The 13,589-nt window shown below is 38.8% G+C and overlaps 1 long non-coding RNA gene across 1 annotated transcript in view; it reads right to left on the reverse strand.

The window, feature by feature from the left end:
- Positions 1–11,117, reverse strand: part of LOC135183312 (uncharacterized) — a 59,347-nt gene extending 48,230 nt beyond the window's left edge. The window contains exon 1 of the long non-coding RNA XR_010305503.1: positions 11,063–11,117. This is a non-coding gene — a long non-coding RNA (uncharacterized LOC135183312). The remainder of the gene's footprint in view (positions 1–11,062) is intronic.
- Between the last annotated feature and the right edge of the window lie 2,472 nt (positions 11,118–13,589).

Genomic DNA, 13,589 nt, shown 5'->3' on the forward strand with positions numbered 1-13,589 from the left:
GATACTGGTTTTGCTCACTTGCGGTTTATTTGTTACACGTAGTAGAAGTTGTATTTAGTGTTGCCAGTCTCATTACTACGCAGAAGGTAGCACAGTTGTGTGAAAATACTTTTAAATTTAGAGCAGATTTTTCAAAGATATTTTAAGCTTGTCCCTTTTTTGCTAGAATTTACTGCAATTTGAGTATATTTGACTAACTTCAACCTGGACTGGTGTCATGGTGTTCTCTCCACAGCAAAGAGAACTATCGTACAGTTTCCATGCTCCTGTTTCTTCATGGTTGCTACCACTGCTTTGATTCTTCATTATTTATCATATTCAACTTGACTGAATTCAGTTCCATTTCATAAAAAAAATCCTTTTGAATTTGTTTTCTGAATCAGCTTGGCTCCTGCAGTAAGACAGACATGAATTCAGCAACAATATACTTCAGCAAAGCTTTTTTTGCCTGTGAAGTGGTTTTCACTTTGTCTTGAGGAAAATTTTGCTTTGTGGTATTTTGCTTTGTGATATTCAGATGGTATTCGTGGAAATACCAAGAAAGCATTTAATGGAGAGCTATTTGAGACTTTGATTGAGAGGAGTCATGACATGTGAATTTAATTTCATAAGAAGAATTGAACTGCATAACTTTCAATTATTTCTGAGGTCTTTAGTATTCAACTTCTCTGTTCTGGGAGCTGTCTCTTCTTATTCCCTTTGCCATTTAATCTGTGTCATCACTCCATGACATAGGAAACAATGGATTGCAGTTGCAGATTTATAACCAGCCTGAGTGGGAGGAAGCGTAAGATGTTTTAAGAAACATCTGGACTCACTGTAGAAGTCTGTTTCAAGAACATACAGAAGCAATGCTGGATACTTAAGCTAACCCAAACAGTCACTACAAAAATAGTGCACACAGCATATCTAAGTCCCACAGTAAACTAATTTTTTAATACAAATCTCCAGGTACATTCAGGAAAGTTCTGGTAATAGCTCAATCTATAAATCTGCTGGCCAAAGCCCTAGAGGGAAGAAGGGTCGAGGACAGCTGGTCAGTATTCAAGGATCACCTTCTTCACATCCAGGAGGAAGGTATACTGACAAGATGAAGTCAAGAAAGCTAGGAGACCTGCCTGGATGAGCAAGAAGCTCCTGGACACACTGGGAAAGAGACAGAATCTCTGTTCTGACCCTGGCTCCTCTTAGCACAGAGGTTTGCAGAGGTGCAGGCAGGATCTCTTGCAGAGGTGCAGAGAGCACAACGTCAGTGGCACTTCTTGCCACTACCATCTAGCTGTGGGCCCCTAGGTTTAATGCTGAATGTGTAAACAGGGTTAAATGATCAGCTTCCCATGGTAAAGCACCCGCAGGAGAAGACTGAACAGAAGTCAGCAACAGGACAGTGCCATAAAACAGAAATACTTAAAAAAATACCAATTCTCTGACCTTAGCCCTCTGCCTTGTGAGTTTCTGTGTTGGGTCATAAGCCTGCAGGTACAGTAATTGAATGGCTCCACAGTATAGAACATGCCAAAGCTGCAATCATTGTCTTGCAGTTTCAGGTTTGTGCAGCTGAGGGAAACCAACCTTGACTACAAGGTCCACCAAAAAACCCTTTATGCCCTGTGTCCTTTTCTCTGTGAACTTGAAAGTGAATCCATGCTTCTAGGAAACCCGTCTATGCCTGAGCTGGAGGCAAAGGAGGGTAAAGCTATACCTCAGAAGTCTGCAGATATCACATGATAGTACTCACTTCCCTTAAAGTTGTTGACAGGTTATGTTCATTAATTTTTAGATGAGTCACACTGTTACTAAAATGATAGAGCTACACAAAAGCCTACCAGTGAACAAAAATAAACAAGAACATCTCCCTAACTCACCATCTGCCACAAACTTATGATACCTTCAAATTATTTTCAGTGGTTGAGGCACATTTCTATAGACTAGCTCCACTGTTTCCATGAACTTTCCTCAGAGAGGTTGCAGGCAATTAACATTGCATTAATACAGTCCTGGGGAACGAGCCTGTATTTGGTCCAGTTAACCACTGGGGTTTTGTGATTGCATTCAAAAAAATTAATTTAAAAGCTCCACAGACTTGCTAACAAAAATTTCTTACACAAGTACTGCTACTGGTAGGTGTTTTCTGAGTTGTTATTTAGTGTGAATAGCATAACTGCATAAAGTCAGACCAATGCCAGAAGTAAGTCCAGTGGAGACCAAGGTGTTTCAGGAGCAGCAGCAAAAGAAGACAAGCCAATATGCTACTTCTGAACAGTGCTTTCCCCTCTTCCAGACACTTTCAGCTCAGGCACTATATATGTTCGTAGTAACTGTTAAATGAATGCTCACCTAGGAACTTGACCAATCATCCTATAATTCCACATATACTTTTAGCACCAAAATGACCTCTAACGCAACAGCTCAAATACCCACTGCACAAAAAGTCATCTTTTGTGTTTGGAAACAGATTCCTATACACTTCTTTTTAAGTTCTTAGTTTTTGTACACAAGTGATGTGTACTTACATAATGTCTCTAAACTGCTCATGACTTTACAGTTCTATTGTTTAGTTTTCAATAAGTAACTCGAGTTGTCCCTCTGCAGACCTCTGCTGTTGCATCTTTTCTCAGATGGATGAAAGAGTGGGATACTTGTAGTGGTTCTAGGAGTTAGACCCCCACCCCCCAAGAGTGAATTCACCCAGCCTAGACTCAGCCAGATGGAGGTTAAGGAATGAAGCTTTACACTCACAACTTAGCACAATATACAAGCCTGAATTTACAATATATTACAGATATTTACAGAAATACACAAGCTAAAAGTAAAACAGAAACATAATACCCCTCCCAGAAGTCAGATTGCCCAGGAGTGGCTTCCAATCACCCTTCCACCTTCTATCCACACACACACACACACCCAGCCCCTTATCCCAGAACATGCCTTACATGCAAAGTGAGTTGGAAGGATTGGCAAGGTGGGGGACAGAATGATTTGGTTAGTTGGGTTACACAGATCCAGCTAGAAGTTAATACAGCAGAAGCCAGGGAGAAGCACAGATCTCCTTATCTATATTTGTGTCCTTGTTTTTATATGTCTCAAAGCTGTGAGTGAATTAGACATCATCACTGTTTTCCTTTCACAGCCTATAATCTAATTTCTCTCATTAAAATATTCAAATTAGCCTCAAACCAGCACAGTATCTTACAGGACTAGAAATGGAAGCATACAATGGATGTACACAGTGTTAGAGTAACATTACTAAAAAATTTTAGTGTTTCATTTGCTCTTTTGATTGCTAAGAGCACTGAGCAGACATTGCCTTAGAATCCTCTATCATAAACCCTAGATCTTGCTCCTGAAAGCCAAACTTGACTGAGCTCACCACTTTATATGTAAAATTTGAAACTTTTGAATCAATTTGTGTTTATTTCCATTTATTTTTCTCTTATGTCTCTACTGACTTCTTGCAACTGCAAGAAAATCAAGCAAACCATGGTTCTGAAACCTAAATACTTAATATAAAAACAATTTGCAGCAATAGCTGTGAAAAGGCTGGTGCCATATGCTCTTTCTTCAGAAGTGTTGATTAAGGCTTTACATTCCAAATGCAGTAACATCTCATCACAGAGTTGCCTTTTTTCAGGCTAACTATTCTTCCTGACACAAAAGGGATACATGGTGTCCTCACTGATAGTGGTTTCCTAATTAAGCCATTTTATTTGTAGTTACAGGAAAGTGCATCATATATGTATTTTAATTAATCCAAAAGCAAATATTGAACTTATACTTGTGAGTCTGAAATTCTTTTATAGCTACAGAAATCTACTGTCAATAGAATATAAAAAACAAACCCAAAACATTTACAGACTTTCATTTAATTAAAATGCAAATAAAACTCATCTAGCCTAGCTTTCCCAAGCTTGTCAAGCTGGAGCATGAATGAGAAACATGAGTTAATGTGCAACAATTTTTTATTTGGAAATACACTGTTGATGAGATGATCAATAAAACAAATTACTAATTGTTAAAGAAATGTGAATTGTCAGCTATCTGTAATCTGCATTTTGTTGATTAGATTTCTTCTGATTAATAAATAGCTTGGATCAATTTTCTATGGTATCAATCAAGACTTTAAATTGTTGGTTTTTTTCAATATTTAATCAGTTAATAAGGGGATAAGTAGGTCTGATGAGGATTCATGCAAGTTTGCATGAATCAAACACTTTGTGTTTTCACATTGTAGCTTTTATTCCTTCTTCCTCTGCAATAAATATTTGGCCCAGACCTATCTACTTTATTGCACCTTTTTCATTATAGCCTTCTCAGTTGTCACATTCCTTGTTCTCTTGAGTTTCAACCTTGACAACCTATTTTGCAGCAGCAGCTTCCCTTTTTATCAGAATCTGTTGTGGTAGATGAGAGAGCTAATCTTTTAGAATTATGCAGCTTCAAGTCAAATGTTTTTTCCAGTTCTATCAACATTGAATTTTGACTCCAAAAAAAGTCAGTATTTGGGTATACAGAATAAAGGAAATACTTCTTTTTGACTGCATGACTAAATCATAGAATCAACCAGGTTGGAAGAGACCTCCAAGATCATCCAGGCCAACCTAGCACCCAGCCCTATCCAGTCAACTAGACCATGGCACTGAGTGCCTCATCCAGTCTTTTCTTGAACATCTCCAGGGAGAATGACTGCACCACCTCCCTGGGCAGCTATCTGCTACTACATTCTTAAGAAGTTGTTATTTATTATGTAGTTTTCCTGCATATCTAAAAACTTTGCATAATAAAAAGAAAGTTACATGGTAATAATTAATATTATAACAAAAAATTATGTTTTTTCACCTTTCAGAGATATTATCCATTATAATTTCAGAGATATTATCACCAAAACTTTCTAGCTACCTCCAAACTAGCACATTCCAACAGATGTCAGGGTGGTTAAAATCCTCCATGAGGGCCAGGCCCTGTGAGCATCAAGCTTCTCCTATTTGTTTGTAAAGGGCCTCATCCATATCACCTTCCTGGTCAGGAGGTCTGTATCAGACTCCCTACTGTGATATCACCTTCTCCTGCCTTCCCTTTAACCTATACCCATGAGCTCTGTTTTTAACATTGCACGTCCCCAGGTAGAGCTCCATTGGCTCTAGTTTATCATTGATGTAAATACTCAAGGGACCAATGTGTAATAATTGCTGCAACACCAAAACCCATGTATTTTCATACTTATTTCACCACCTTCAAAAAAAATGAAAGAAAAATATGTATGGCAGATTAGAATTTAACCTGGGAAAATAGGCTTTTCATTCTTAGCAATGAATTAGCTGAACTAATTATGGCAAGTTCCATGTTGATAATGCAAGGATTCAAAAGAAAGATATAATTGTGCTCCTGATGTCAGGTTAAAAGTAACTAGCACAAGGTTTGAGTAAACACAAGTCCATTTCTCTCAATAATGGTTTTCTGGAAGTTTAATAACTGAGACTTCAATTCTACTGCAACTTTTTATCATTCATGAGAATAAGCAGTTGAAGTAAATCTACTGAAATGAAATGCAATATTTGCTTGGAACTTTGCCTTGTTTGGTAGAAGACTTGATATGATGACTATAAAGAGCTTTAGCTCAAAGGAATGTGAAGATATATTTTAAGTAGGTACATAGCAAAAGGAACAAACATTACAAAATAAAGAGATCATGGGTTTCCTATCAATTAATTGATGTTATGCAAGCAATGAATATAAGATGGCTTCTCAGCAAAAGACAGTAAAAACTATTAATTATATCATATTCTTACAAAGGAACAAGCAACTTATTAGGTCTGTTTATACTATTCCTCTATCAGCATGATAAGTGACTTAAAATTGGTTGTTTTGGTTTTTTTCAGAACTGAAGGGATAGAGAGTCAGTCTCTCCAGCTTTTGGACTACTGCATTTGACAAAAAATTCAGGTGTGCATACAGGGAGAGGTTGATATAAGTCACACTGCTTATGAATCTAGAAGATTGCCTTTAAAAACTGTGTTCAGTCAATACTTGTTCCATCAAGGTGATGAAGGTGTCATAACTAACCATATTAGGAAATACAGTTTACAGGATAACATAAACCAGGAAGCCCTAAGCAACTAGGATTCTGCTGGTTCACTTTAATGAGATTTAAGAGAGATCCTGATTCCTACTGGAGATTTCTAGTCCATTTTCTCTCTTAAGTTGAAAGGGAAAAATAAAGGATATTCTCTTTTAGGCAAATGCTATTCTGTAAAACTCATGCCTTTGATATGAAGCAACATACACTGAGGTCATAATGAAAACCACAACATTTCCCCAGTTTTTGACCTATGTGTTTGATTTAGTTGTGGCAATTAATGAGGCAGGAATTATAAAATATGTAGTTATTTCCAAAAAAAAAGCCACACACAAACTATATACAAGCTAGTTAAATTTGGGTTCTAATTCTGTTGGGAAAATCATCACAAGGATGCTTATGGGCAATTCATTCACTTAGGAGAATCAGAAAATTGGAAAAGTTTAGCCACAAAATGGCTTTGCCCTACTTCCAAATAAAAGGCAGCCTGGAACCCTAGGCAACATCTGTGCTACTCAGTGGTGGAGTAGCAATTTCAAGATAGTCACTGGCTCCTTTGTGGCAGTGTTGAAACTGCTCGGTATCTTGATAGCTAATCTTTCCAGGCTCTAGCAGGATGCTGGGAAAGAGGCAGATGACCTCTGACCTGATCCTGGCTCCTCTCAGCAGGGAGGTTTGCAGAGTTGCAGGCAGGATCTCTCACGGACATGCAGAGAGCATGATGTCAGTGGCACTTCTCACTATGTCGTGAGGTACTTAATGCCTTCTTCTGGTAAACTTAAGGCACTTAAGTTTCCAGGTAGTTCAAGCTCAAAACACCAGGGCTAAGCTGGTCTGAAGCTCAAGGCAGAACAAAATATGTTGTCCAAGCCAAGAGCAGTGAGGAAGAGCACATTTTCAGAGCAGCACATACTGTATAGCTGATGTATAGCAGTGAGGCAGAGGCATCTCAACTGCTTGCAACTTAGCTCAATTTATATTATTTGCCTGAGTATAATGGTTTCTTTGGCCACAGAGATTCACCAATCAAAATGGCATTTGCAAAACTGACTATATTAGGTGAAACCAGGGTTTGCTTACCCTTATTTGGGCAAGACACCAACAAGTACTTAAACAGCTGTGGATACCTGTTTAACACTTTGGGAGGAGACATAACAGCCCAAGCCTTTGTTTTCCTCCTGCCCTTGCTTCCCCCAGCAGAAGGGTGAGGCAAGCTAGGACATCTAATAGGCCTACTAGCCTTCCAGGACAATGTTGAGAGCCATATGGATCCAGAAGATAGAGAACAAAACAGGAACATTACAAAGCTCAATGCCATTCCAAACTGTCATGCAAATCTTCTGAATGACCTTGGACAACTTGCATCACATCCTTCATTCCCCTATGAATATTTTGCCTGACTGTAGTTAGCAGTCCCCTATGACACAAAGGCTTTTATCATATGTTTGCACAGCATAACAATGTCAGGGTTTAAAGTTTCTAGGTATGATAAATAAATATGGGTGTGTTCAGCAGAAGATAAAATGCAAATGACATTGTACTTGACAGTATAATAAAGTGGGCTGTTTAGATTTCACGCTGTCCAGATGCTAAATTTTACACTTAGCAAGAGTTAGATAGCTTAGTTTTGCTTTTGCTATTGACATTAAAATTAAACTAGAGGACAAGCTTAAGATTCTTGTAAGGCAAATTCTGCCTTGCAAAACGTAATTGAATCTGTTGTGGCAATTACTTTTAAATGGAGAGTCACAATTTTCCCTTGGATAATTATGTTGCAGGGTTTGAAAGATATTTGAATTTTAATGCACTTAATTGTCCTTTCACACAAGTGAAAGTTCCCAGCAAAGCTGGTAAGAGCTACATGAGCAAGAGCTGAAAACTGAGGTCATGTGAGATATGGCACTCCCTCTCTTAGACCTTCCTGGTTTGTTACAATATCTTTTTAAAGCCAGTAGGGAGATGAGTCCTCACACAGTGCAAGTGTAAGCTTTAACTTTAAGCCAGGTTCATTAGAAGGAGCATTGCTAGCAGCATGAGGAAGATGACCCTTCCTCAGTACTCTGCACTGGCAAGGCCAACACTTGCAGTATTTGTTCAGTTCAGGACTCCCCAGCACAAGAGAGCTATGTAACTGCTGGAGAGAGTGATGACACAGGGGCTGAAGCATCTCTCTTATGAGGAAGGGCCAAGAGAGCTGCAACTGTGGAGAAGAGAAGGCTCAAGGGGATCTCAAGGCATGTGAAGGGAAGGTATAAAGAAAATAGTGTCTAGTGGCAGGCCCAAACTGAAACAGAGGAAGCTGAACACCAGGAAATGCCTTTTCCAGTAAGGATGACTAAACACTGGCACAGGTTGCCCAGAGATTTGGTGGAGTCTATATCCTTGAGGATATTCATCTGGACATGGTCCTACAAAGACTTCTCTAGATGGTTGCAGTTGAACATAAGGTTTGGACAAGATGACCTCAAGAGATTACTTCCAACCTCAACTGTTCTGTGATTTTGCAGCTCTATGAGTGCTCCAAACAATGCTGATGTCTGGCAATTCACAGAAGACTGGCAACATTCTAGATAATGGAAGAAAATTTATGCTATGACAATATTAAAAGCACCTAGTGGAGGCTACTGGTCTGACATCAGTCTTGGCCAAGAGACTAAAATGTCTGGAAAGGACTCTGTTACTGAAGAATGAAATATGACAGTGTAATTACAGCCAAGAAGCATAGGCACAAACAATACATATTTTCATTAACTTGATTGTTTAATGACATTACAGTTTGAGGTGAAAACAAACCTCCTCCCTATGCCATAAAAAAAAAAAAAGGGAAGAAAGCATTGATTTAGTAAAATCCCCAAACTTTAACAGAATCTAAAGTATAGAATCTTCATGTGTAACACAAGATACAGCATTTGTAATTAATTAATTTAGATTTTTCATTCCTCACTCTGAGATACAAACACTGAACCTAAACCAAGACATAAAATCAGTAAGAATAATCACAGGTGTGATTGTGGAGGTAAAAAGTAATGAAAAGGCTAGATTGCTGGGGGGCAGGGATCAAACCAGGTTTCCTAGATGAATTGTCCTTACATGGGGGGAAAAATAAGCAAAGAAACAAGCAGCTTGTACTCAAAGAGAATATACAGTGTCTTACTCATAGGATAGAAAATCATGCTATAGCTTAAAAAGACCGTATCCTGCACTGTACAGTCAGATAAATATGGACATGCTCATTGTGATGCTGTGACCACTAACAGCAAGGAAATGATCCCTGTACCCCTTGGAGCCACCTCAAGACCACATAGGATAAGACATTAGTACTTTTTGTATCCATGCTAATGTCACTAGAGTTACATGTCCAGTTCCAATGGCTAAGCCTTAAAAAAGAGTAAGAAATCACTAAAGAATTTGCAGACCAAAAAAGCATCATGAGGATAAGCAAGATGTGGAAAACATTTCTTGCAACAGAGGGCTTTCAACTGCTTCCAAGAAGCAGATGAATTTCTTTTAAAACTGGGCATAAATCTCTGCATTACACAGTGATGAAAACACCTTATCTCTGAGGAAGCAGTACCTTCAATCCAGTAAAGTCTAGCTGAATGTTTGAACATGCTTAAGTGTAGCATCAACTACATTTAATTAGATTTTACGTTTCTCTAATTCTGCAGCCCACTGTCTCCAGAGAAAACCTGTTAGAGATCTTGTTAAGACCTCCCAGTGGCTGATGACTCATACAGTAAGAGAACTTTGTGCAGCAGAAACATAAGCAGATAGATTTTCTCTAACCTCAGAAAGATCCTTTAGCTCCTGTTACTAATTCAATGCACATGTTTAAAACTAAATGCTTTGAATTGTAACTTCCTGCCTGCATAGTGAAAATATTACTAGTTATACAGAAGAAGTCCTGACATTCATTCTTCCTAAACTGTTCAAAATGTTGAACTGCAACAATCTCTCAGGAATTTGTCTCAAGGTGCTGCTTATCTCTATTTGTCTGTGTTTCTTTTTCATTTCTTGTAGCAATGCTCAGGCTGTGACTTCAGGCAGGAAACATCCCTGAGGATTTGCTGAATGCTAATAAGACGATCACACAGACAATACATTTCTTGAGCATTAAAAAAAAGTGGAATAGACAAACAATAAGGAGTGCTATCGTGGCAGAATCATTCCAATTTATGTCTTTTGCAGGATTTCTTGAAGCTGCATAAACAAATAAATAATAAATAACATAACCAGACAGTACCAAATTGTTGGTGTTTTTTTTGCAGGAAGCAGGGAACATCCCCACTAACAATACCGTTGTAATCCAACAGTATACCTTTGAAGTTAACATAAGAATAAAACCACTGAGATTAAATGATTAGCCAGAGTCTGTACACAACAAAAGACAAATAAAGCAACTACCTCTTTGATTTAAAGCTGTGCAGCTAAATCCACCTAATAACAAAAGCCTCAGTAAGAATCAGATACCTGATACAGCGTTTGACTGTATGTCTGAGTGAAGCCAGAAAGTTAAAAGGTCACCACAGTTATCTCAAAAAAAATCAATGTAAACATACCATCATATAATGAAACCAAGAAAGACCTTTTAAAAGCAATGATTTAGTCAAGGTGTCCTGAAAATATAACCTCACTGAAGATAAAATGTGTTTGAATTCATGGTCATTAAAAAAACCCTTCATTCCAAACTGTAGCCTCCCTTGACTAACTTTTTTTTAACAGAACCCAGACACTCATAAGAGTTTGTCCAGTGTTTTGCTATTCTGCCAGAACACTTGCTTCCTTCAGCATCAATAATACATAGCAGGTTGTCTGTGTTTAGCATGCATCTGGGGGTAAACAATAGCAGTTGCAAAGGAAGAGAATAGGGGAAAAGAGAGATTCGTGGGCTGAAGTTAAAACAAATTCAATAAGACAGTCAAACTAATTCAAATGCCAGCATAAAGTATATAAAATTGTACTGAAGCACAGTGGGTGGACAGCACTCACAGTAAATAGGAAAGCAGTCCTCAAAAGCAAGAAGAGCAGCAGGAACAGCGAGGAGCCAGCAGGAAATGCCCTCCCAGGAAACTTCATCCTTTATAAGGAACAAGGCATTTATGGTGTGTGGGATACACCTGTGAGCCAACTTGGGTCAGCTGCCCTGGCTGATTCAAAGCTGCTCATGGCCTGCAGCCTATGACTGGGCAGTGAAATCAGGACACAGGTTCTGACTGATACGTTTGTAATAAATATGCAAACTTAATTCATCATCAGAGAAGTGGTTGAGTCACCATCCCTAGAGGTATTTAGAAGATGTATAGATGTGGCACTTAGGGATATGGTTTAGTGGAGGATTTGGCAGTATTAGGTTTATGCTTGGGCTCAATGATTCTAGTGGTCTTTTCCAACCTCGTTGATTCTGTGATCTTAGATCAGTTGTACTTATCTACTCCAACACAAAGCAAAAAAGATAATAACATTCTGATTGAATAACACTGCTAAAATTTGTCTGCCATAGATATAGATGAGAATCACAGGATCACAGGATGTTAGAGGTTGGAAGGGACCCAAGGAAATCATCAAGTCCAACCCCCCTGCCAGAGCAGGACAATACTATCTAACACAGATCACAGAGGCACACATCCAGACAGGCCTTGAAAGTCTCCAGAGGAGGATACTCCACGACCTCCCTGGGGAGCCTGTTCCAGTGCTCTGTGACCCTTACAGTAAAGAAGTTCCCCCTTGTGTTGAAGTGGAACCTCTTTTGCTGCAACTTACACCCATTGCTCCTTGTCCTATCACAGGGATATGACGCTGAGGCTCTACCAGTATATTACCTGGCCTACTTACTACTCCTCCTTGCCATGAATCCTATTGATAAGGACTCTGGATCTGGTGGCCTGGCCTGGGGCTATGTCTGAACCTGGTTCACCAGACCTCATTCTAGTCCCCACTAATGGGCTGATGGCCCATTCTGGCTTCAGTCTAACCCCAGACAGGTGCCTATAGCCTAGGGCTGTGACTGCCCCTACCTGTCCCTTAGCCTGCACTACTCTCCATCTGGGGCAGCCAGGGCCCTGGCTGGTGATACCCTGCCAGCCCAGGAAGCCCTTGAGACTCCTGGTTTCATGAGATGTCAGGGGGCAGATGGCCCACGCTCTGCCCAGAGAATAGGCAAAACTATCTACCTTCCTTCAAAGCCTTCCCTGTGAATCTGATCTGTGGTGAAAATGAAAGCTGAATTGAAATCTGGGTTTGTTTAATTTGGCTTAATATATTCATGGTGCTTTGTGGGGACCAGTACACAATTACATGTTGTTATTCTCACTTTTTATTCATGTTCTTAGCTGTTTGTACACAGCCATGTAGAGGAAAATACTCATTTACAGCATATCCAGCCACTGGGAAATATTACTGGCATTAGAAAAGTCAGTAGCTTGGAAACTAAGTATTAATCACTCTTACCTGGAAACATGGGGATGAAATGCTGAATTATTCTACCCCATATTAAGTCACTACTCTAAAATGATTTATTTCAGTCTCTCTACAAGCTATATAGATTCAGAAAACAAACAAACAAACAAATCCAAACCCCAAGTGACAACTAGAAGGAAGTTGAATGTTTTGCATTTTGAAATCTTGTTATGTTTTGGTGATATTTAATGTTTCCCACGTAGAACTAAAAGCCCTTTTTAAAATCTTGGTTGGCTGTACAATGAAATGATTTAACACTACACTCTGAAGTATTTGGTAGAATCATAGAATTATAGAATCAATCAGGTTGGAAGAGACCTCCAAGATCATCCAGTCCAACCTAGCACCCAACCCTGTCCAGTCATCTAGACCATGGCACTAAATGCCTCATCCAGTCTTTTCTTGAACACCTCCAGGGATGGTGACTCCACCACCTCCCTGGACAACCCATTCCAATGGCAAATCACTCTCTTCTATTTCTGAAAGAGTTAAATATTTTCTCTGCATAATATGCTTCAAATAAAATTGGGTCAAATGATAATATAATTTTGGAAGTGCAAGTCAGAGTAACTTCATTGACTTCAGACTGGAGACCTAAAGAACTCTAGTACTTACATAATTTCATGTTTTCTACTGCTATCAAAATGGCAGTCTTCCCAAAATTTGTATGGGTAATAAAATTATATCCCCAGCTACTTCCCCCAAAATGATATTGATTAGTTTAATAGCTTTTGGCATTATGCCCAGAATTGTCTTTAATAAACATTTTTACTACTATTAAAGATTTATTTTTTCCATCTTGAATTTACATAGTTTTTATAACAAGTCTGCTTGATTAAAAGCACCATTAGGTATGGTTAAGAATGAATGGAAACAAGCTTGATCAATTTATCATTTTCAATTCCACAAGCCAATACTGGTAAGTGCAGGATAGCTCTGGCTGTCCTTCACTGAAGAATGGGCAATTTTTTAAAGCCTAATGCCTGTCCAACCTGGAAAACAGCCACAGGATATCTTATAAAAATTCCATTCACCAGCATTAATGCAGCTCAGATGCTCA

Source organism: Pogoniulus pusillus, chromosome 18 (genome assembly GCF_015220805.1).
Source record: "Pogoniulus pusillus isolate bPogPus1 chromosome 18, bPogPus1.pri, whole genome shotgun sequence".
In the NCBI taxonomy this organism is placed as follows: Eukaryota; Metazoa; Chordata; class Aves; order Piciformes; family Lybiidae; genus Pogoniulus; species Pogoniulus pusillus.